The sequence below is a fragment of the Desmodus rotundus genome, chromosome 4, assembly GCF_022682495.2.
Source record: "Desmodus rotundus isolate HL8 chromosome 4, HLdesRot8A.1, whole genome shotgun sequence".
NCBI classification, from domain to species: Eukaryota; Metazoa; Chordata; class Mammalia; order Chiroptera; family Phyllostomidae; genus Desmodus; species Desmodus rotundus.
Window position 1 is genome coordinate 181,498,911 of NC_071390.1, and position 24,881 is coordinate 181,523,791.

Consider the following 24,881-nt stretch of genomic DNA (forward strand, 5'->3'; position numbering starts at 1 on the left):
CAGGCCAGGCGCCGGGTGGGGGTGGGGGCCAATGAGGAGGCTGCGGTGACAGCTGCTCAGAGTGCAGTCCCCCAGTGCGAGGGTGGCCAGCCCGCTGACCCTGGAGCCGCAGCTGGTGGTGGGCGGGGTGGGGCACGTGCTCTGCGGCTCAGTGGCCCAGGCGCGACCACGACCCGGAAGGAGGTCGTGACAGGAGGGAAGCCGCAGGGCCGGGCGAGGTGGCGGCTGGGAGACTAGGCGGCAGAGGCCGTGGGAGCGCGGTAATTCCCGGTTCCCTGGTGCTGGTCTGCAGAGACACAGCTGCCCTTCGCCTCCCGGTGTGTGTCCTGCGAGCCTGCCGAACTCGCCCCGGGGTTACTCTTTCTTCTTTCGCTTTGAGTTTTATGTCCCCCACTCGGCTCCTTTGGGGGCAGCTGGGGGCGCTGAGGCAGGGTCTGTTTCGTTTCGTTCAGTACCGGCGCTCAGTGCCCTATGGCTTTATCCAGCTTTTCTGACATGTCGTATTTTTGTTTTCATGCAATTAAAGATACTTTATTACTCCCATTTTGATTTCTCCTGTGGCTCAGGATATATAGAAGTGTGTTTTTTAGTTTCCAAACCTTTAGGAATTTTCTAGACATCTTTCTGGTATTGTTCTTAGTCTAATTCCAGGGGGGTCCGTTAACATCCCTTGCAAGACTCAAATACTTTCAAACTTACTGAGACTTTGTTACAGCCCAGAACGTGGACTTTCGGGATACGGTCCTGCACTGGGAGATGCTGGACTCTGCGCCTCAGCGAGGCCACCCCGCCGCCGGCAATCTGGTCTCCCGCAGCCCGGCTGCCTCCCCTCTACTCTCAGTCCAGCTGCCGGCGGATCTGCCCACACGCATGTCCTTGGGGCACAGCTGGGCCTGCACCGTGTGTTCTGAAGCCCTGGCGTCAGATGCCGGCACAGGCGGGACGTCCCCTTCGCCCTGGTGATGCCCAGCTCTCAGACCCACTGCGTCCAGTGTTGCCGTGGCCCCTCCCGCTCTTGTTTGGTCTTCTTATCTCTCCCACCTGTGACCTTTCACCTGTGTCGTTCTGTCCACGGTGGGTCCGTGTCAGGAGCGTGGGGCCAGGACTTGGCGTTCTGGCGGGCCGGGCAGCCTCTGCCTTTCCGCACCGACTGTGATGCCAAGGTGGCTGGGCTGAGTCCGTCGCCGTCTCTCCTCGGCTCCCTTTCTGCCTGTCCTGTCTTCTTCTGGGTGGGATGTTCCTAAGACTTTATCGTATCTTCTTGGTTTATTAGCGAGAGTTCTTCATGGTCTTGCTTTAGCGGTTGCCCTCCAGGGACATCGCACAACTTCCCGGCGCCACGCGCTTTACGGAGACCTGTCACAAGTGTCGGCGGGAGGGGGCATTTCTGGAGCTTTGCCGGGGACCCCCGGCTGCCCCAGCCTCGTCCTCCTTCGGCCCGGGAAGCGCCCGTCCGTTCGTGTGTCCTGTGTGGCTCCCTGGCAGCTGGAGTCGGCAGGCCCTCCCCAGCGCGTGAAAGCCTCGACCTGCCCAGGTCTGAGAGGCGTTTGCACCGTGTGGGAGTTCCATCTAGGGCTGCGTTTTCTCTTCCTCTCCTTGGGGATGAGGCTCCCCCCTCCTGGCTCCCACTCTTTCCGGGAGAAGCCGCCGCTTCACGCCTTGGCGCACAGTGGGGCTTTGCCGCTTTTAGCGCCACTTCTGATGATGTGTGCTTGGGGCCTGTTGAGCTTTTTGGACCTGTGGCTTTACCGTTGCCATCAATTCTGGGGACGTTTTGTCGTTATTGCTTGAAATCTTGTTCCTGTCCCCCGCCCCTCCAGAGCTCTGTGTCCCCTGCCCCGTGCCCCACGCACCTTGGCCGGGAGACGCCCTAAGGCAGGACACCGGACGGTCCCATCATCTGTGTTGCGTCTCCATCGTCGCCTCCTTTATTCGTTTATTTATTCACTTTTAGAGAGACGGGAAGGGAGGGAGACAGAGAGGGAGAGAAACATTGATACGCCAGAGATGCATTGATCAGCTGCCTCTCGCACGCCCCCTACTGGGGACCCAGGTATGTGCCCTGACTGGGAATCAAACCAGCGACCTCTTGGCTCACCGGCCAATACTCAGTCTGCTCATCCCCACCAGCTGGGGTCCCTATTCCTTTTAAATCCACTCATCAGGTTTTCTTCCCCTGGTGACCCTGAAATAACTCTCCTTAAGTCCCCAGGGACCTCCGTGTGTTACAGTCGAGGTTCCTCCCCCATCCCAGCACCCCTCCCTCCTCGGGGGACACTCCTCACCCCTCTGCAGCTCCCTCTCACCCTTGGCCACCTGCCGGGTCCAGGCTACTCCGCTCTCATCTGCTCAGGTCCCCGGTGAGCTCGCGGGTCACGTGCCTCGACCTGCATACAGTGATGCTGTCACTTCAGTCTCCCCCACGGCGCCTGTGTCTCCGCCTGGGTGCCCCGGACAATGTCACCATCAACTCCAGCAGCTGCTGTCCTGCCCCTCCCAGCTGCTCAGGTCGTGACCTTGAGCCATCCTGACGCATCTCTCATGCTCCCCCTACAGCCCACTCAGGAGCCAACCCCCCTGCCTATCATCTCTCAGCCACTCACCAAGGGGACTGCCCTTTCCTCCCACCTGCACCCAGGCTCCGGAAGCACACTCCCCACGCTGGTCACCCCTTCGACACACACAGCAGGCCCTCTTGTCTCCCTCAAACCTTCCAGGAGCTTCCTTCCACGGCAGGCACATTGAAACCCTTCTGGGGCCTCGGCTCCCTTGCCCCTGCCCGACACTCCACCTCCTCACTGTCCCGAGCATGGCAGGCGGCACCGGCCTCAGAGCCTTTCACTGGCTGTTCCCTCTACTGGGAATGCTGTTCCCTCCCTCCCCTCCTTCCAGTCTCCTCCCTACTTCCCAGTCCAGCGCTGCCTCCCACTGCCGGCCTCACCTTCTAACTTCACGGTTCTCTCATGGCTGTGGGTATCCAGCGTTCTGGGCCTGGGACGCCAGCTCCATGGGGGCGGGCTGCTCACCTCCGCTCCCTGCTGGCCCTTCCGTGCCTGGCGCAGTGCCAGGCGCACAGTAGGTGCTCAGTGAGGAAGTGCCGGTGGCTGATAAGGGAGCCGGGGGAGGGGAGAACAGAGTCAGCTCTGCCCCAGGCGGCGGGAACCAACCAGAAATTGGGTTTGTGACTGAGGCCTGAGCCAGAGGAGTCCAAACAGCCAAATGTGACCAGAAGCTTAATAAACCAGCTCAGAGGTCGTTAAGGGTCAAGGTGGGAAGATTGGAGGGAAGTGACTAGAAACAGGAGCTGCTCAGGCTCCACCCCCCAGGGCTTCTCCCTCCCCTAGGATTGTTTGGCCTGAGGGGGTTGGTGAGGACCCTGCACTCCACCCTCCCTGTGGCCTCAGCCAGAGCCCACGGTCAGCCGGGGCCCTACAGTGAGGGTGACCCAGCGACAGGGGAGGCCGAGCCCCACCCTGGCCACCAGGGCCTCAGCTCTGGACATTGGGCCGGGTGGCTGTGCCCGGGGAGGGGTGGCCCTCATCTCCAGGGTCTGTGGGCACTGCCTCCTCCACACCCACGGCTACAGCTCAAACACCGGCCAGGCCCTTCTCCAGACGCTGTGGCAGGCAGGAGGGGCGCTCCTCACAAAGGCTAAATGGGAGGCCAGCTGCTGCCTGGCTTTCACCCCATCCCTACTTTGCCAAGGGCACTGCAGGTCCCCACGGCAAGTACGGCGGGAAGTGCTCTCTGCACCCGTGGGGGCCCCTCCAGCCTGCACCCCTCCTCTGGCGGCTTCGGGCAGACGGCATCCCCTTGGGCAGGGTGCAGGAGGCCGCGCAGGACGAGGGGTCTCCCCAGGACCCCACCCCTGCCCCAGCGGCTGCCCTGGGGGTGTGGCTGCATGCAGGAGGAGGGGCCCAGGAAACTCAGTCCGGCGGAAACAGCCATCTAATCCTTTCAGAAAGTGTCTCAGGTATCCCCTTCTGAGGGTCCATGGCAGGTCCCCCGCCCCTGCTCCCCAACCACCTGGGCACTTGCAGGAAGGAGCTGGGTGCTGGGACTCCCAGGGGAGCCCTGGACCCCTGCTGCCCACGGGTGTGGTCAGCAGTCTGGTGCCCGGGACAAGGAGTGGGCTCCTCGCCAGGGACTTTGGGCCAGCAACCTGCCAGCTCCCCAGGACAGGGGGCCCGAGCGGCCACTGGAAACCCCACAGTGGGGATGTGGGTGAGGGGATAGGTGCCTGGAGAAGAGGGTGTGTGTCTGCCGGCTGTGTGGTGGGGGCGGCTCCACGGGTGTGTCAGGAAGGGCTGTGGCCTATTGTGGGTGGGCGGGAGTGTGAGAGGCCCGCCCTGGTCACAGGGCCCCAGGTCTGAGCCCAGGGCCACGGAGCCTGACACCCCCCCCAGCAGGCTGCACTCCCAGAGGCCAAAGAGAGGCCCCAACAGGGACATCAGCACCAGGCCTGCCCAGCTCAGGCCTCCGAGCCTCCCCAGCCCCTGGGACGGGGGTCTGTGTAACAGGCCCGTCATGGTGGGTGTGGGCGGGCGCCAGGCCATGGAGATGGGGGCTGGGTCCTGACTTCAGAGCCAAAACTGCTCCTGGCCGAGTCTGCAGTTCGAGGGGCATCCCCCCTGCCGGCACCCTGGCTGGCCATGCGGCAGGCAAGGGCCTTTGTGGGGCGGGGGGAGGCGCGGCGGCGGCCAGCAGGCCTCCTCAGGAGACTCCCTCCCGCCTCCAGCAGCCCCGGCCCCCGCCCGCACGCACACGCAACTATTTAATTTTGCTCTGGCAAGGAATAATAGAGTCCTGTGTATCTATTACAGATGCGGGGAGATTGGGCCACCGCGGGCCGCGCGGCACATTCAGAGCCCGAACAAAGCTGGCTACAATCGTCGGGGCTGCCATTATCCATTCAGCGGTGGTAATGAATGAGCCCGGTGGAGCCTGCCATATACCACCCGGCCCAGATAACGGCTGAAAGGAGAAAATTAAATTTTGCTTTTGTTGAAACATTATGATTTATGTATTTGTAATATAGGCTGTGGTGGGCAATTGGGGGAGAAAAAGATTGCTGAGCATCCTTCAGGTTACTGATGGCCCCGCCGGCCACTCAGAGAGCCGAGCCCCACCCACTCCCCTCTCCAGGCAGATTCCCACTAAGCTGTTCCCCCACGGGGCTCCAGGGAGGGAGGCAGGGTGGCCCTGGGAGGCTGGGCCTGGGGGCGCCCTGAGCTCGGATCCCCGCTCCGTGCAATGGGCTCGGACCCCGGGCCGGGTGTGAGGATGGTGCCGTGGCCTGTCTGGGCCCACGGGAATAATTAACTTCCCCGCCCGGCTCTGGAGAGACGGCCGCGCGAGCCCCATGATTCACAATCTCACAGGCCTGCCCCTTCCTGCAGCAATCAGGCGGGCTTATCGTGTTGCAGGAGGTAATGAACTTGCGCCCAGATGTGCAGGAGTTCTCAAGCGAGGGTCTGGGCGCACGGCTTCCCCTGGGTGGCTGGGTGCTGGCATGGGGGAGCAGACTGGGGGTCCCTCTAGGCCACCAGTGAGCCGAGGGCCCTCCCTTAATGGACAGGTCAGCCTGTGGCTCTGGCCCACGTGGCCATGCAGGGCTGAAGCAAGCTTCATTCAGCTGCTGGAGGCTGTGTCCCAGGCACATGGAGAGAGCCAAGGGCCTGAGGAGGATCCAGCTGAGCCTTCCACCCGTCCAGAGTACCCCCAACCCAAGCACGGCCGGGTGCTGGGCTGCCATGACCCACCCCATGGCTCACCCAGAACCCCTGCTGGTTCCCAGAAACTGGCCCATGCCCTTCATCTTACACCCTGAGAGGGGAGTGCTCCACCGAGGGGAAACTGAGGCCCAGTGAGGCTGAGTGGCCTGTGGACACCAGCAGCAAGCTGCAGCTGGGGACGGGGCCCCTTGTCCACCTGCCACACAACCCCTGACCTCTCAGAGGTTTGGCCGTAGGACCCAGGCCTCCTGTGACCCCGTGGTCTCTCAGGGAAGCCTCTCTTCCTCCTTCTGGGGGCCCGGCCCCATGCAGCTGGGAGCAGGGAGGTTCAGCCTGTCGGCCATGCCCCTGCATGACTCAGGCTGAACTGCCCTCTGCCCAGCCTTCTGCACCCTGCAGGGCCCATCCAGGGCCCCAGCAACCCAGCAACGGGGGTGAAGCCGGGCCTCCCCATTTCGGCCCTCTCTCAGAAAGGCCCCTGGAGGCAGCCCAAAGGGCAGGGGAACCTGCTTGTCACTGATGCCCTTTGACCTGCTGGATCAAACCTTGCCTGAAGCAGGTGTCCTTGGCGCCTTCAGCTACTGAGCCAGCATTCCCCTCACTGCTTCGTGAGTTGGAGTCCCCATCATTTGCAGTGTCAGGAGCCTGGGCCATGTTCTCTGTCTCTGGGACCATACTGGCCACTCACTGTCCTGCCTGGAAGCAGGCTCCTCTGCTCAAGACCCACCCCTCCTCCCAGGTGCAGGAATGTGATTGGCCCAGCCCATGGGAGTTAGGGGAGGGCTGTGCAGGTGGCACTGGAATTCAGGCAGAGAGGGATGAAGTCAAATGAAGCAACTAGGGAGGGTCCTGTCGGAGTGAAGAACCGAACTCACCTCTTCCCTTTCTTCTCTCTACCTCCCTCTCCAACGGGGTGGCCCACACCACAGTGGTCCCAGCTCCATTACTCATGGCTGGGATCTGGGGCCCAGCTCCCGAGACGCCTCATCCACTGGCTGCGGGGCCTTGGCCTGTCCTTGCCCTACAGGCCCCCGCCTGTGGCTGTGGGGAGGCCGCAGCAGAACCGGCCTTGGGGCAGGCTTCTTTGCTGCACAGGCTGGGTACTGTCCCCTTCGCTCATCTGCACCTGCAGAGGGTGTCTGCTGGGCTGGGCTCTCCAACAGGCCCTCCCTTGTCCGACTGGTGAGCGGGAGGCATATTGCATATGCAGAGGGCGTCGGGCTGGGAGAGTAATTTTATTATGAGATTTATTCTGCATCACACTCCTTGAGTGTGGCTGCGTTGCCACCCCCGCACCCCCCGCACCGGCTGAGCGCAACTGAGCTCGACTGTACGAAGGACCCTGGGCCTGCAGTGGGCTTCTGAGTGTCTGTCCGCCGAGCCCCCTGGGCTTATGTGCACCCCAGCCCTCCTTCCCCCGAGGGCTCCTGCCTCTGGCCTGCTCCCTGCCCCTCCACACCAGGGCCTGTCAGCGGCCCAGGGAGCCCCGGAGGTGGGGCTTCAGCTCGGGGCAGGGGTGCCAAGGCACTGCGGCAGGGACCCCGTGGGTGCTGGTTCTCCTGGACTCTGCCCTCCACCCCGCCCTGTTCAAGGTGTGGGTCGGGGGCAGGTCCTTTCGTCACCTAACGGTGGTGGCCTGCCTGGAGGGCTCCAGGGGTGGAGGCCGGCTGGTGCATTGTGGACACAGGGAGGCCCCTGCCTGACTCTCAGGAAGGTCTGGTTCCTGCAGGAGGAGGGAGTCCCGCAGCGACATGGGGGAGGGGCACAAGGTACTCGGAAAGACCGCTCTAGCTTTTCCTGGCCCATGGCCACCTATGCCCTAGGTGGCCACTTCTTCCAGGAAGCCTTCCCTGACCCCACCCATGGTCTCAGAAGGCTCCATTCCACGTGCCCCAGAGCCTGCAAGCTGTCACAAGACTGCCTTTTGGCTTCTCCCTCCCCTTGCCCCAGGCGGTTGCAGGTCGGAGCTGTTGAGTGCTGTTTGGCCAGGACCAGAGCCTCTGTTCGTGTTGCCAGGAGACAGGTCTTCTCCCTGAAGGGACAGCCACCGTGAGGGGCAGTGGGAGTCAGGGGCTGTCCTACTTCCATGTCTAGCAGGGGGACCTCCCCGTGACACCACAATGGTTCACTCAGAATGGCCTTGCTAGGCGCTGGGGTGCCCTGCGGACCCCCACGGGGGCACAGTCACATGGGGAGCACCAGCCAGGGGACTGCACTGGTGGCAGACCACCCTCAGCGTGGGTGAGGTGAGCGGACAACTGGGCTGGGATGGGGTCTTCTGTTGGGACACCAGAGCCAGAGGCCTGGGAGACAGGGTGGTGCCGCCGCAAAGGGTAGTGCCCCTACGGGAGTGAAGCACCCCTCTCCCCAGTGCAGCGACCCCTGCCCGGCTGCCCTGAGGCTTTGGATGACGGCCACCTGGGGCTCAGTCCCGGGAGACCTATCCTTGGGGCACAGTGCACGGTGTCTCCCCGGCTGGCTGAGGGAAGCTGGATGTCTCTGGGGAGGGGGCAGGGATGGGGCCCTGCTGACCGAGACCCTGGGTCCACATGCTTCTGATCACTCTTTCCACGGAGCCTGGGCCTGGGACAGGATGTGATGGTCAGCAGGAGGACCACCGGAGCCCCCAGCTCTGGGCTCACCCCGTTTGGTGCAGAGGCCACTGAGGGGAGGGTCTGAGCCCATAGGCCACAGCTGCTGGGCCTACGGGGGCCTGGAGTTGAGAAGCCCCCCCAGGGAGTGCAGCCTCACCCTCTGAACTCTGCGCACGTGTTGAGTGGGCACAGAGCCCAGAGCAGAGCCGGGGGGAAGAGCGTGGAGTGCTGGCCCTGGCCACCGCGTGTGAGGGTGCCCCGTGCTCGGGCCCTGCCCGGTCAGCAGCAACACGGCTCCCGAGGGCCAGGCCGCTGGGCTCTGCCCCCTTCACTGTTCACCTTGTCTCCCCGAGAGTCACGCACACACTGCGTGTGATATGAGCCAGCAGGCAGCCTGAACGGTCACCGGCAGCACCTGTGGGGCTGGGTCCTGGGTCCTGGGAGGCACCTGCTGGAAAGCAGGCATATGCTGGACCAGGCAGCCCCCAGGTGGCTCCATCTGGCAGAGGCTAGGGGCTCCCAGGAACCCTGGGCTGCTTTCTCCTGGCTGCGTGGGGAGGGTGTGTGTGTGTATGTGTGCACAGCAGTGCACGTTGTGGGGGGGGTGCACACACGTCTGGTGCGTACGTGTGTGGGCACATTGTGTGTGCATGTGGTGTGCACATGTGCTGTGTGTGTGCGTTTTATCTGCGTGTGGGTGTGTGCATCTGTGGATGTGCCGTGTGGTGTGCACATGTGTTGATGTTGACAGTGCTGAGGCCTGGATGGCTGGCCAGGGGCTCTTCCGTGCACACACCTGCCTCCCTCCCTCCATCCCTCAGAGGTGAGGTGGGTTTTCCGGAAGGTGCGAGTGGGTTGGAACAGACCCTGGGAAGGAAGCTCAGCACCCCCGCCTTTTGGCCACCTGCTCTCTGACGAGGCCACCCCGGGGCCCCGACTGTGTGGTGTCGGGGGAAGGGAGAAGCACCCCACGGCCCCAGGTGTGAGGGGAGTGGAGCTGTCACTCGTGCCCTGCCCTGGGCGCCGGACCCCCGGGAGCCCCTGCGGCCTGCAGTCCGAGGTCCCAGTTCACCCCCAGGGGGATGACACGGGAGTAACGAACCTGATTTCACCGCGACACCTAACGTTTCTCAGAAGGAACCTAGAGTGATGGGACTTTTCGGCCCTAACTGCGGTGTACTGGGCGGGGCCTGACGGAGCGGGCGCGGGGCCGCGTGACAGCTGACACTGTGATGAGCGTGAGGTTTGTGTGCAGTACCGTCCCTCCCTGGGTCACTCGGGACCACTGCTGTCCGAGGTCACTCTGATCCCAGGGAGGCTTTTGGAGCAAGGCCGGGCCCCATGGCGCTGGGCCCAGGGCACAGGGTCCTGTGTGCCTGCGGGGTGTGGGTTAGCATGGCCGTGCCCTGGCTGGCGCCCATCGCCTGCTCCCGGCCATGCTCACATCCCCGGTGGGGTGCGAGCGACACTGGGGTCCCTGCTTGGATAACCTTCCGTGGGCACGACTGCACGCGGCACCTGACAAGCGTGCTGATGTCACTCACTGCCTCCCTGCGGCGCTCGCCAGCCCAGGCGGGCCGCCTCCGCCCACACCCACCTGGCTGGCTATGGGCGGAGTGACTGTGTGCGCCTGGCCCTGGCCGCCTCACCCGACCTCCCGGTGATGAGGCCCCAGCAGAACGGCCCAGCCTGGCTTCCTCCACGGAGGGTGGCCGCATCCCCTGGGTCCAGAGGCAGCCCGGCCTCCCAAGGGCCACTGACTGCCAGACGGTTGGATGGATGCCAAATGGGTGAATGCGTGGGTGCTCTTGAGCCGCAGCGTGAGCTACTGGGGGCTCCAGGCCTGCCCGCACCTCGCAGCATCGCTCAGTCAAGACCCGTGGCTCTCACGTTGTCTTTTCTTTCTAAAGATCTTGAGACGTGTGCTTTGGGGTCAAGTCTGGTCTGGGACAGTGGGAGACACCAGAGGGGAGTGAGTGGGAAGAAGGGAGGGGTCCACTCGCTGCCCCGCTCAGGGTCTGCTGGGACACCGCCTGAGTCCGAGGGTGCAGGGTGTGGTGCAGGCAGGGAAGGGAGCTTCAAGCTCCAGCAACCACAGGTGGGCAGAAAGGCCACCTGCCCTGCTCACCAGCTTCTCCCTCTCTTCACCCTGGGCTACCACCCTCTTTGAGGGCAAGAAAAGCGTCCTGTTTCTCAGACCATTCCCAAGGATGGCGGGTGGATGAGGCACCTGTGACTGGGAGGGAGAGAGGATGGGTAGAAGGGAGGGCAAGTGGATGGACAGATGGATGGATGTGGGTGGATGTAAGGATGCGTAGGGTAAGGGGAGATGGACAAACGGGTGGATAGATGGCGGGTGGATGGTGGGAGGGTGGAGGGTGGGTGGTGGGTGGACGACAAATGGGTGAATGCGTGGATGCACTCGAGCAGCTGAACGTGGCCGCACAAACGCACAGCCGTGACGCCTGCTGGAACAGACAAATTTATGACCACAGCTTCAAGGGGCTTCTTAGCACTGCCTAGCAAACCCACTTCCTTTCTCTTTCTCAGTCAGAACTGGTGCTTCAGGATCACTTCCTCCCTCCATCCCAGCTTCCGTCCGTACCTCTTCATTCACTGAGAAGCGAGGGGAACCTGAGAGAGCTTCCCTGTGTTACCACCCCCGCCCCTACAACCACCTGCATACCTGCTCCCATGGCACGTAGGCGACCCAGAGGTGGCGGGAGTGCCCAGGGAGGGCCACGCCAGCTCTCGGGCACCTGCCTGTCACACACAGTGGCTGGTGGACTGATGGAAGAGCTCGACGCATGGGCAGGTCGACAGATTGATGGTGGCCGGTGGGTGGCTATGCAGACATATGGAGATGGATGGAGCGTGGGGGTGGGGGTGCATGAGAGGGAGGGACTCCAAAGGAGGGCGTGGGGAAACCTCCTTGAATGGGTGAGTGGAGGAGGGACGAATGGATGGGAGGTGAGTCCATGGCGCATGAGGGGAGGGCGGGCGACCGTGGGTGGGTAGGGAGATGGAAGGATGGGCGACCCCTGTCTGGGCCCGCTGGGTTGTCCCCGTCCTTGTCCCCCAAGCCTGCGCTGTGGGTGCTCCATCTCGTGTCAGGGCCTCTCCATCCCCGGCCACTGCTGCACAGTCCCCTGCCCTCGCCTGGCCCTGGGGTGCCAGCCTGGGTGCATCTGTGTGGCGCCTGGGGGCGAGGGCAGGCCGTGACTGTGGGGACACGGCCTCGACGTGCGGCTGTCACTCACGTGCCTGTGACGGCCGCTCTCCAGGGCCTCCCCTGCCCCATGCACTCACCCTCTAGCCCCAGGCACCAGCGTTTCTGCCCTCTGGGGGTCACAGCCCCAGCAGCCCCCCTCCTGTCACCCCACCCACCCTTGGTTTCTCCGGGGAAGTTTCAGAGGCTTCAGAACTATGGAGAGGGGGGAGCAGGGAGGACTAACTGGCATGGAGCCCTGCTGTGTGCAGGCCCGTCCCTGCAGAGAGGGAGTGTCGGCCCCATGGACCTGCTGCCCCAGAGCACAAGGATCCCGCAAGGCAGGGGAGGGCGTGGAGGAGCAGGGCTGCGCGGCACCTGGGGGTGGAGACGCCTGTCAAGGGTGACAGGGTGGCAGCGGCAATTATGGGATTTCTGAGATTCATTCTGGGCTGGGGTGGCCGCTCAAGCTCAGTGGCTGGCGCAGCAGACACTGCTGACATTTCCACGTCTGTGGTGGTAATTGAGGTCCTGGCCCTCGAACCAGGGGCGTGTCCCTGCTCGTCACAGCCAGGACTCCATGGCCCCGCCCCATGGAGGCTGATGGGGAAACTGAGGCCCAGCTGAGGAGGGACCAGCGTGACCGCCCCCAGCAGCATCAGCCCTGTGCACCTGGGCTACTCATGGTCACCCAGGTGGCCCGAGGTCCTTCAAAGCCCACGCATCCCCCTCAGCCTCCTGATGGGCCGGCAGCCTCGTGGTCTGCGCCGAGTCCAGCTCTCAGGCCACCCTTCAGCCTCCTTCACCACCCACCCCACTCTTGAGCCTCGTCCCTCTCCTGTGTGCCGGCGAGACTGACCCTCCTGCAGGGGCCTCGCCCCTCCCCCACCACCCCTGTCCCCTGGGAAGGGTGGTCTACACCCCGCACTGCCCCCTCCTGCCAGCCTTGGCGGCAACCCCTGCCCCAGGGGATCACAGCTCAGCCCTGTCCTGGGAGACCTCCTCACGCCACCCCTACATCCTGCCTCACAACCTCTGACCTCTAGGACACCCCCCCAGCCTGGCCCTCCCCACTCAGAGTGAGCTCCCCTCCTGGCTGCTGGCCTCCTCCTGTGGGGGCTTCTCAGGGCTCAGTCCCCGGCCCTCAGGTCCCCTCGCTGCCTCCCCACCCACAGAAGGCAGCCCCCAGCCCTGCTCCCCACTGTCTCTGCAGGCATCCTCCCCTGGGGACTGGCCCCCGTTCAACCAGAACTGAGCCACCGAATCCTGTTTGTCCCAAAAGCCAGCGCGACCAGCATGACCGGGTGCGTGCATGGGCGTGCACGGGTGGGTACGCGAGCACAAACACGTGGGAATGCAAGTGGGTTTGCACACGTGTTCGCCTGCATGTGTGCCCACGTGTGCCTGTTCACATGTGCATCGGTGTGCGTGCCCACTGCCTGTGTGCGTGTGCATGTGAGCTCCCCCACTCACGCATCTGCCCCCCATAGCCGTCCCCTCGCGGGGCTGGCAGGCCAAGGCTGGTGGGACACCAGCTGTCCTCCTGACCCTGTCCTGCTTCCTTGTGGGTGTGCTGTGCCCCTCCCCCGCCGCCCCAGTCCCCACTCCTGCGGACCCCAGCTTGGCACCCTGCCTGGGGGACCCCATCTCAGGCTGTCCCCTAGGCTTCCTCTGGTGCCCCCGCCTCAGGCAGGGGGTGCTGTGACTTCCCGTCTCCAGTGACAGTCCCAGGACACAGAGGGCCCCCCTCCCAGCCTGCCTCTGTGAGATGGGGGAGCCAGGGTGGGTCCCCAGCAGCCCCAGCTCGCGCCCAGAGCAGCGTGCGCCGCAGCAGGCGGGGGCTCTGGAGGCGGCCCTGCCCCCTGGGAGCTGCTGGGGCCGCGCGGGCAGCGGGGGCTCTGCGGTGCGCAGCGAAGGCTATTTAAATGCTCCATTGGAGAGGGATTAAAGTTTACGCAAGGTCACCGAGGATGTGATAATTATAATCACAGGTTTTGGCTCCACAATGACAGCCATTTGTTATTTCCGCTCGGGCGGCTCCCGCAGCCCCGACTGGTGACAGGCGTGGACTGATTTAGTGGCCCGAGCCCGCACCCCGCCCCTCCCACCGCGTCCCCGCAGCCCCCACTGCTGGGGCCGCCATGGGGCTCCACCCCCAGGGGCCCAGACTTATTATGGGATGGGATGGGGAGTGCGGAGGGCGGCAGAGATGGTGGCAGAGACAGGGGTGAGGGTAGCCTACGAGGGGGAGGGGCTGTTGCTGTCCTGAGGCCTCGGTCTCTCCACCTGCGTGTAGGGGGCACTACCAGCCACGTCCCAGGCTCCTGGCTCCACCGCTGGCCACCCGGACAGCACCCTCCCTTTACCAGCCGCCACAGGGAGTCAGTGCCAGCTGGAGGGTTCTGCTCGCCCCGCTGGAACTTCCACTGGGATTCCCGTGTCTCCCTGGAGCCGGCTGTTTCTCCGGGTGGAAGGGCCCAGGGTCCGACACAGCTCCGTCACGACGTGCCTACGTTTCCCCACCCCTAGCGTGGAGGCGCCGGCCCAGGGCTGCCTGTGCCCTGAGTGGAGTTGGTGGCTCCCCTGCACAAAGGTCCCTAAACCCGGACACCAGTATTGGGAAGGCCTCAGCAGACAGCCCTGGCCGGCCAGGGCAGGTGCCCTGGGGGTGTGCACGGGGCGCCCCGTCTCTGTGTGGCTCACTGGCTGGCCACACACCCCTCTGTGCCTCCGTGTCCTCTCTGTGCCTCGTTGGGGGACAGAGTTGGGGAGAGGCAGCCTGAGGATGGGGCACACCGCACGTGCTGGGGCCGCAGTGGCCGTCGACTGCAAGGCTGGGAAAGGGGAGCGGGCGCCTACAGCAGCCACCTGCCTTGCCTGTTGCTGCCCGTGATGGGCGCAGCTTTTGTGTTTGTTTTCGCAATCAGAGGTGAGTGCGCTTTAATACACATTAAATGGTGATGAATGGGGGTCCGGGCGGCCGGCCTGACGCCGCATTTGTCTTGGAAGGAGCAGGGAGATTGATAACTCGCAGGCGGCACAAAAATCGAGCAGGGCCCGTGGGGGAGACTGCTTCTTCCGAGGTGCCTCCGTCCTCACCTGTTCATCCAGGGGGGTCAGATGAGGGCCCCGTGGTACCTGGTGGGGGCCATGGGACGGTCCCAGGGTCACCTTTTAGGACAATCTTTTTCTTCCATTTCTCCAATCTGGGCCCTGGGGGGCTGGTAGGACCCCAGGTTCTGCCTCTTCCAGAGGACACAGCCTGGCAGGACCCACCCTCCACCCTCTCCCTCCTGGTACAGAATGGAAACGCCATGTGCTTCTCTATCCGTGCAGTGCGCCCCCTAGGCGCCTCCCCGGAAAAGTTCTTCTGGGAGGTGATGCACGTGTGCCCTGTGCCCTCTGGGGGGCGCTCACGGCCCCGTCCTGGAGAAATGGAAGGACACCCCTCGGGGCACCCTGCTCAGAGGTTCAGAGGCTCCCTCTCCTCTCAGTCAAATAATGCGGGTTTTATTTAAAATATCCTCAGAGCTTGCAAAACTGGCCGGGGTGCCTCCCATGCCTGGGACCATGGCTGGCTCCCAGGGAGGGACAGCTCCCTGGCCAAAGGCCTCCTGAGTCCCCATGCAAAGCAGAGGCCCGGTGACCACCCTCCAGGAAGCCTGGCTGGGAGGGACCACCTTGCCCCCCAGACTTCCCCCAGCTGTGTGGCTGGTGTTGCCCCAGAACACGGGCCCCTGAGTCTCAGAAGCATCCCCTGAGTAGAGGGGCAGGGCCTGGCGCCCACCTCACGGATGGTGCCGGTGCCACGTGCTGGTGGGGACTGGCACAGAATGGAGCCTGGAGCTCGGCTGCAGGCTGGTGTGATCTCGGCCCAGAGGCGGGCAGCTCAGCTTCTTGGAGGGGCAGGGCGGCCTCGGAACGCTCACCAGGAACAGTGCCGAGATCGCCAGGCCCCGCGAGGCCAGGGGCAAAGGCTGGAGAGGGGCCAGTCCAGACGGGCGTCCAGGCACTCTGGGGGAGGGGGGCAAGGCAGTGTGGCCCGGGGGGGAGGGGCTGTGTGTGTATAGGCCCCGGGGTCCAGCCGGTCAGGGCTCCCTCCCTCCCTCCACGGCCGTTGTTCCCCATGATGCGGCTGATCTTTTTCATTTTTAGGGGCTTTTCTCCATAAGGACAGTAGCCTTTTATCTCCCCGAGATCCTGTTCCAGGACCAAGGAGGCTGTGTGAGGAAAGTGGTCACCGGCACCACACCCTCCACTGCATCGCCACCTCTGGTGTCCTGCCCTGAAAGGTCACCTGCAGCTGTTCCCACCTTGCGCCTCGGCCTCACCTGTGGCTGCTGCCCAGACCCAACTCTCAGCTGTTGGCGAACCGGAGGCTCAGCTTGTCCAGTTTGAACCTCCCCGCTGGGAAGCTGAAACACCTTCTTGTCTTTCCAATGGGGCTGGGCCTTCTCTCCCTCTGCCCACACCCCACGGAGCCCATCCCCGGGGGTTGTCTCTCCACGCTCCTCCTTGGCCAACCCGCCCGCCCTTGCACCTCAGCCCCTTGCCAGAGCGTGTCATTACTGAGCTGGTTTCTGCTGAGTCTTCCTGGGCCAAAGCCACATGACCTGTCGAAAGGTTGTTTTCCTGCTCTTTACCGTGGAGGCCCATCTCAGTCAGCTCGGCCCAGAACCCAGCCCCACAGACCGGAGGAGCAAACACCAGAACTTAAGTCTCTCAGTCTTGGAGGCTGAAGTCCCAGATCTGGGGCCTATGAGCCTGGCTCCTCCGAGGCCGCCTCAGCCAGACCCCCCCGCCCTGGCTGGACGGGCTAGCGCTTCATGCACCCAGGCCTTAAGGCAAACGTGTGCCCCTGGGCAGTCAGGGGTCAGGGCTGTGGCTAGGTTGGCCCAAGGGGGGAGCCAGCAGAGGGCCCAGGGGCCTGCTGGGGTCACTTTACCCCATCCCAGGCCCAGCCTGGGCTGGTGGCCCCGGCTCCGCCCACAGGTCCTGCCAGGCTCTGAGCGGTGTCTCCAGGGGCTGGTGGGCCGGGTGGGGCGGTCGAGGGCCAGGGCTCGCCCGCTGCGGCCCGGGTGAAATGTTCTATATAAATGTAAATTTCCCCCTGAGCTGGCCGCTCGCTCACTCAACAAGCTCCCCGTGTGGCGCTGTCAGTCCGATTTTCCACACTCTGCGCCTCTGTTCTCTGTCCTGGGCGCGCTGGGTGGGCAGCTGGGAAAGTTCAGCCTAGCGGGCGCGGACAAGCCCACCCAGCAGGCCCACCCCAGGGTGCTCGCCCAGGTTCCACCTCCATGCCCCTCCCTGGTGGTGGCGCTGGGCAGATGGGGTGGGGGAGGAAGGGGCTCCATGTAGGACCCCCCACCTGCTCAGGGCCTCCTTCTCCCTCTGACCCCCACGGGGGTGCCGCTGGGGTCCCTGGAGCACTGTGGGGTTCATGGGACCCTGCCATCTGGTGGCAGCTGCTTTGGTCAAGAGCCAGGCGGGAAACTGAGGCGCAGGAGGGCGGGCCTCCCCTCCCCTCCCCTCTCTCGGGGCACAGAGCCGCTCCCCCTGCCCCCCCGGCCTGTGGGTCACTGCAGGTCAGTGCTCCTTCTGGCATTTCACACAGACGCATCTCTCTTCCCTGGTCCTTCCCCTCGGAGCCTCCACCTTGAGAGCAACCTGAGTGGCGGCTGAGAGGACCATGTGTGCCTTGTTCCTGCCGAGGGCCACCCATGGTGTGCAGGGGACGGGCGGATGGGAGTGGTGGCGCCGGACGTGGGTGATGCAGAGACACACACCTGGGCATGCACAAGTGTCCGTGTGGATGCGTGGACGCGTGCTTCCCTCTCAGGTAAACGCCTCCGAGCGGAGTGGCCGGGTCTGCAGGCTTTGGGAGGGCCAGCTGTGAGCTGCTGCTGCCGTAGCCCCGGGCGGGGAGCCCTGACCACACTGGGCGCCTCCGCCTTCTGAGTTTGCCGGTCTCCCCGGTGTGCCGGCTCCGGCGTGGCGTGAGCGTGCACGTGTCCCCAAGGACCGGGGGGGGGGGGAGTGGGACGGAAAGGGGCATCTTCTCATGGGCTCATTTGCCATCCCTGCATCTTCTTTGGTAAAAAAAAATGCCCACTCAAATCTTTCGCCCATTTTTAATTGGGTTGTTTGTCTTCTTAGTATTAAGTTGTAGGAGATGTTGTTTTCCCTGTTTTAAAAAAATTGAGATATAATTCATGTAACATAAAACTCGCCGTGTTAAAGTGTGCGGTTCTGAGATTCTTTCGTATTTCACAGGTTGTATAACTATCACCCCCCCTAATTCCAGACCCCCGTCCACAGCCCGGACGGAAACCGTCCCCATCAACCGCCACGGCCCCGCCCCGCAGTCGGCCTTCGGTGGCCTTGCCGCCCTCACGTCCTCACAGAGGGGACCAGACCACACATGGATGTACCCGGGGTGCCCAGGCCTTGGCTGGAATGTGGCCTGGTAGGGGAGGTCTTCCTGCCCCCGCCTCTGCTGGGCTCAGGGGGGCGGTGGTGGGTGGGTGCTCAGGGAAACAGCACTGGGGGCTGGGAGGGGCGCAGGGGAGGGGTGGGGGGCTTTGGATGCCACTGCTCCAAACCTGCCAGGGAACTGACCAGCCCAGATCCCCCAGGGCAGGGCCAGTAATGGTGGCTTCCAAGGGGACAGCAGCAGGGAGGGCGCGGCATCTCTGCCTGGCACCTGGCAGAGCAGGAGCCGCCCACCGAGCCAGATTTATAAGGTGTCTCACTCTAGGTCGTTTGCTTTTTCCAAAGGCTGCAGAAATGTAATTGCTCTTTGAAGGGGAAAAAAAGCCCTAAATAAAGCCGTTAATTGCAAGCAAGTGGCTCCTCTAATGGGCAGTCTTATCGGCCTTGAGGGGCCCACACGCATGGAACCCTGAGAGGGGCCGCCCAGGCGGGAGGGCAGCAGGGTCAGCGGCGTGAGGCCGAGGCAGGGCGACGGTGTGAAGCCCTCGCCGCGCGGCCCTCTGGCCGGCGGTTAATTGGAAAGACGCCGCCGATGCCTGGGCTGCCTCCGATGTGCTCTTCATTTCATCTCTCTCCTGGGCGGGTTAATTAAGTGTTATCAGTGAGAGGCCCGGTTAAAGGGCGAGTGGTGGGAGTCACTTTCACAGCCTGTCAGGCCTCCAGGGCCTGGGGGGAGCCGGAAATACCGTGACCCCAGATGGTGCTCTGGGAGACAGCAGGGAGCTAAGGACAAGGTGGGGCTGTGTGGGGCTGGAGGTGGTGGTGGGGGTCACAGCCGCCACAGCTCCTGAGCCACCGGAGCCCAGACCAGGCGCTGGAGCTCAGAGACATGGGGACAGTGACGGGGACCTTTGCACCACACACGGGGTTGCTCAGCCACCTGCCCCTTCACGCAGATTAAGTCCAGCTACACCATACTGTGGGCCCCACACCCCAGGCCTCATCCTGGAGCCCAGCCCATACTGGCAGCCGGGGGTCCACCCTGGGGTCCAGTCCCCACTGGCAGCCGCTGCTGTTTCAGCCTCTGGGAGGGAAACGCTCATCTGTCCAGTTTGCTGATCCACTCTGAGGTGTGAGTGTGAGGGCTGTCCCACCGGAGCCAGGGTTTCTGGCCAGCCCATGCTCCTGGGCCGGGGCTGGGGTGAAGCTGAGCTGAGGGAGCGAGGCACTCCCCGTGGCACTGAGTCCCCAGGCCTAGTGGACGTGCCCCTCACGGGAACAGGAACAAGGCTGAGATGGTCCCTCTGCCTCCCTGAGTTCCTGCCTCCGACCCCACCCCCTGCTTCTCTCCCTGGCGGCACCAGCACCCTCAGCATCACTGGACCCAAACAGCGTGTTCAAGCCGGCACACTGGTGAGGAGAGCCCGTGGGTGCTGCAGCTGCTCAGGACCCTGCTACTTGAACCGGGGCGGCTGCAGTGGAGTCGGGAGTGGTGCTCTGGAGCTCTGGGGGAGCCTGGGAAGGAAGCCCCCCAACCAAGGCCACCCTCCCCACCTCTCTGTGCTGAGTGTAGCTGCACGGCCCTTCCCTTCACCCTTGAGCCAAAGAGCCCTGTGAGGATGGCGGGCCAGCGGACAGCTGTCCTGCACCACGGAGAGCGAGTCATTTGCAACTGGACTTAGATAGACTTGGCCTCCAGCCCAGGCTTTGCCCTCTGCCAGCGAGGTGGCCCCAAGCTGGCTGCTCCACCTGTGTGAGCCAAAGTGTCCTCCTCCTGCTGGGCTGGGCTGATGCAGACGTGAGCAACTGTGAGCAGTGCTGTGGGCCAGGAAGAAATGATAATGGTGGTGGTGGTGATGATGCTGGTGGTGGTGGTGGTGGTGGTGGTGATATGATGCTGGTGGTGGTGGTGGTGGTGGTGGTGGTGATATGATGCTGGTGGTGGTGGTGGTGGTGGTGGTGGTGATATGATGCTGGTGGTGGTGGTGGTGGTGGTGGTGATATGATGCTGGTGGTGGTGGTGGTGGTGGTGATATGATGGTGGTGGTGGGGGGGGGGTGGAAGTGGCCTGGAACAACAAACACTCATGGTGTCGCACAGTTTCCGAGCGTCAGGAGTCTGAGCACGCCTGAGCTGGGTGGTTCTGGCTGAGGGTCTCTCACGAGGCTGCAAACTGTCGGCCAAGATCGCAGGCGTCTCCGACCATGACTGGGAGTGGGTGTGTTTGCAAGATCACTCTCAGGCTGTTGGCAGGACAAAGGCCCTCGCTGACCCTCAGCTGCCACTCTGGGCTTTTCCGTAGGCTGCCTGTGCAGACAGAACCCAGATTCCACGGTGAGAGAGAGAAGGGGGGACAGGGAAGGAGGCAGAGAGCAAGTGAGTGAGCTCCAAGGACAGAAGCCACTGTCTAATTTGGGAACGTAATCTCAGATGTGACATCCTGCCCCTCGGTCAAGCTACTTAGAAGCAAGTCACCAGGTGCAGCCCATGGGCCCGACCCCATAGGGTGTGAGCCGCTGCAGGGAGGCTGCACAGCGCGGGGGACAGGGAGGGCGAGGGCGGAGGCCTGAGGGTGGGCTCTCTCACCGGCAGGAAGTCCGAGGGGACAGAGAGTGTTTGCGGACCTTGAGTGCCGACCTGCCTTATGGAGGGGAGCGCCCGGCCCGGCCCCAGGTTCTGGTGTTGGCCTCTCACCATGGGGCCTGTGTGCTCCCAAATTCTCCATGAGCTGTGGACCCTCCTCCTCTCCCCGCTCCTCGGGAGGCTACAATCCCAGGGTTTCTGGGCAGAGGCCCGGCTGGTGGGTGGGAACAGATCAGGCCCCCACAGTCTAGGTGCCATGTGCTGTCCTGGGGTCTCCTGACAGCTAGGGCCACTCCCCACCCACAGGGCCACCCTGCACTCTGTCCCCGTCCTGGGAGGAGGGTTTGCCGGGGACCCAGAGCCCAGTCACATGCACCCGGCCCCTCCCTGAGAAGGACCCCAGCCCCAGAGGAGCCCCTGGCACACCTGGCAGGGCCCTCCCTGCTCCTCTGGCTAAGTTCTCCCCTCACCTCCCCCACGGCAGCCTGGTCTCTGAGGAATGAACAAAGCATCCCATAATTTCCCAGGCACTGCCCGATGGGACAGTTTGTAATAAAATTGCTTCTAAAAACATATTTGCAAGTCGCTGGCACATTTTTTAAGCAGAACGATCTCTCACAGTGGCTCTCTGTCTCCATGAGTGAGTGGCTGACTTCCCGGTGCTTCCTGTCTGTGCGTCTTCGCCAGGCTGCGCAGCCTCCCGCCGCAGGCCTTCCCGTCAGTGTCTTGACGTGTGATTTCCAGGCTTATCTGACAGATTCCCGCCCCCCCCCCCCAGCCTGGGGAAGGGGCAGCCTGCCCGGCATGGGGCTGGGTGGGGGCTTGGTGTGGGGGTCCCCGTCCCGGGGGGGGGCCGAGGGCTGGAGGGTGCAGGGCTGCTTTCTGAGCTGAGAACAGTGCTCTGGACTTGACCGTGGTGCTGGCTGCACGCTGACTGTGTGTGCACTCGAAAGGGTGCGCGAGTTCTCTCTCAGCACAGGTGTTTAAATAGAAAAGAACAGAGTTGGGGTGTCTGGGGGGTGTTGGGCCCTTGGCTTGGAGCCATGCTGGTCCCCTCCCCCGGTCACCTCCCACCACACCTGGGGCCCTGTCTCCGACTCCCCTGTGTCTGCCATGGTCCCGCCCACTGGCACCTGCTCGTCTGGGTCTCCCGTGAAGGGGGTCTGGGCAGGGCGGGCAGTGAGCAGGGCGACCCCGGGGGTCTGCACCTGTGATGGAGCTGTGAGAGCAGACCCAGGTCTGTGGGACGTGGAGCAGGACCATCCTGGAGCCACACTCCACCCCAGGGTCCGGCTCCGAAGCAGCCTCCTTCTCGAGCCCTTGTCACGGCCCCCTCCACCCTTAGACAGGCACCCGGAGCAGGAGGCCCCCAAGGGGCCCCAGAATGAAACTCAGCAGGGGCAGGGCCGCGGGCCTGTGGGGGTTGCCCCAGTATGGGCTTGAGTTAGAGGGGTCAGGGGGCCAGCCAGGGGCAGGGCCTCAGTGTGGGATAGCTGCTCCCTGGAAGGAGCTGTGGTTCCCACCCACTCTGGGGGCCCCTGCTTGCTGGAGGGGTCCCAGGCTGGAGGGGTCCCAGGTGCTCTGCACTCCCCACCCCACTCTGTCTCCATGGGGCAGCCAGGTACCCTCAAGCCCTGGGTCCACCTGGGAGTCAGTTGTGGGGCGGCCCCAGGAGGGGCTCCAGAAGAGAAGGGAGGCGAGGCCCACACAGGACCCCTCCCCAAACCCAAGACGTGGACGCGGCCCCTGGACGAGGCAGTGGTGGGCCCCTGTCCCCACCTAGCGGCCCCTCCCCCCTGCCCTGCTCCCCCAGGGTAGAAATGGTAGAGATATATTAATTATATTTCTCCCCCTAATGGGCTGCTTCCTTTATGATGCGGGGACCCCGGAGTAAATTTTAAAATCAATTATACAATTACACATGTAGCAATAACAGCGCACACAGCTAATCTCCGGCGGGTCAGGGCGGCCGCCCTCCACTAAAGCAGCTTTCATTAGGGGAAGGGCTGTTAGCGCCAGCGCCACAGAAATAATGGGAGTGGGTGTATTCAGCACCAAGTAACAAATGAGGGTGCTCTCAAGATAAGACGCGGAGCCGGCTGCCTGGAGAGCCGAGGAGGCCCCGCACCTCCGCGGGTCACCTGCGCCTGCCTGGGGACAGAATTAATTTTAGATGGTTTCTGGGCCTGGCAGGTGGGGGCTGCTGCCCACCAAGCCACAGCCAGGCCTGGTGGGGGTGAGGGGCCGGGAGCATCCCTGAACCCCTAACCCTCGCTGCTGCGCTCACCCTGGGGACCCCAAGGCTGGGAGCCTCCCCCACCCTCAGGCTGCTGCCTCGCGGGAAACCTCACGGCTCTCATGGCAACTTCTCGCCATGGCCATCGCTGCCAGAGACATGACCTTCCCGCGTCCGTCCTGGATCTGAGGGACCAGGACAAGTGCTCAGCGCGGCAGCTGCTGGGCTCTGCGGGCCCCACCGCCTGGGGGTGGCCGCCCCCTTGCACCCACAGCACAGGGTCGTGTGGGGAGGGGTGGCGTCACTCTAGGGTAGGTGTCTGCGGAGCAGAGGTGATGCATGTTAGAAAAGACAGGCAACAGCGGTCAGGCAGCTGAGCTGGGACCGAGGACCCCGACGATTCCCACAGAAGCGAGGTCCAGGCCTGGCCTGGATGCCAGGAAGGCATCGTGGCTTCCACCACCACTCGCTCCTCCTCCACCAGCCCCGGGGCCCTGCCCACGGCCCTCAGCAGCATGCTGGGGCAGGAAGGGGAGCAGATGAGGGAGGTCAGGGTTCAGCTCCATGTGTGACTGCGGGGTCACCATGTTGCAAGTCCACCAAAGGGCTGTTAGTGTTTCAGGCCCCACGTCCTCATCTGTGGTCACTCTTTGGTGAGACAATGCCCAGCCTGCATGAAGCCTGGATCCCTCTCGGGCCTGGGGTCTGGGGGCAGCAGGGTGGCTGGGCAGCCGGCAGATACTTCTGGTGAAATGGTGGCCAAGCCAGCTGGTGGGGAGTGATGAGGGAGGACAAGGCTGGGCAGCAGAGACCCCATGCCCGGGTCCCCATCCGAATTTCATCCAGTACCAGAGGTCTCCTCTCCTCCCCCCACCCCTGGGGCTCACACTTGTTCCTTCCGCTGCCCGGGCCGCACGGTGGTGGACAGAGTCACCCCAGTGCGGCTGAATCCTGGAGTGACTGTGGGTGCAGATCACCTCACACACAAATGAGCTGGGAGACACCACCAGTGGGCCTCTCCTTCCCGCGTCGGCAAATAGACCCTGATAAGGGGATCTTTGTAATCACACGGAGCCACACTGGTCAATTCTGACTTTTAAATACCGCAGGGCCCGAGAAAGGAGGCGACGGTGCTGAACACGTGTTCCTCCGGGCAGCGGCACGGGCCCCTTTGAATCGCGCCTGCAGCGCCCGCCGGCCGGCCGCCGCCTCCTTTGTGAGCGCTATCGCTCCATCACGGCGAGATCATTTCCAAATTAAATTTTATGGTCCATTACTTACCGCCTCGACACCGCTCTAATGGAATCTTAAATGGAACTGACTTGATCTGTGTGGGCTGGCCTCTCAGTTAAGATGTTATTTAGTTCTAATTATCAGATAATGAACTCGGGAAATTTAATTTTTAATATTTGTATGTCGAAAGTCCATTGTGCTTTGCCGAGAGACTCTAAATTAAAAGTTAACGCGGGGCCAGAGCCGGTGCCAGACCGCGCCCCCGGGGTGGGGGCCGCACAGCCCCTCCTGTGTGCCTTGCCTGCCTGTCTGTCCATGGGGAGCCCATCCAACCCCATGGGCACCCAGCAGGAGGAGGCCCAGGCCCAGGCCCCAGCCCCAGGTGGCACCATGGTGAGGGTGGACGCTGCATCAGGAGAGATGGGAGAGGGTCTGGGCCCCAGGATGCAGCCCCCCCCAAGTGTTCCTGCCCAAACCGACAGCCACCACTGGGGTCCAGGGCCCAGACACATGTTCAGGTCCACTGTCTGGGGTGGTACCTCCATCCCTAGCTGCCCCCAAGGCCCTCGGGCACAGCAGACAGGGAGAGCAGAGGGAAGCAGCGACCCCAGACCCTGGTCCTAGGGGAGACACTGAGCCCACCTGTCCACCAACCTCACGGACAAAGCAGGAAGGGGCTGCGGTTCCATGCTGATCTGTGAAGGCAGCTCCCACTCCCCTGGCAGAACCGCCCACATCCTGTCCTCTGTCAGCTGTGAGCCCTAGCTGAGGGCGGCCCCAGCCCCACATGGGCAAGGACCTGGGCGAGATACAATCGTGCCCTCAGTCTCCCTGTTCTTCCTTGCACCCTTGGCCTGGGA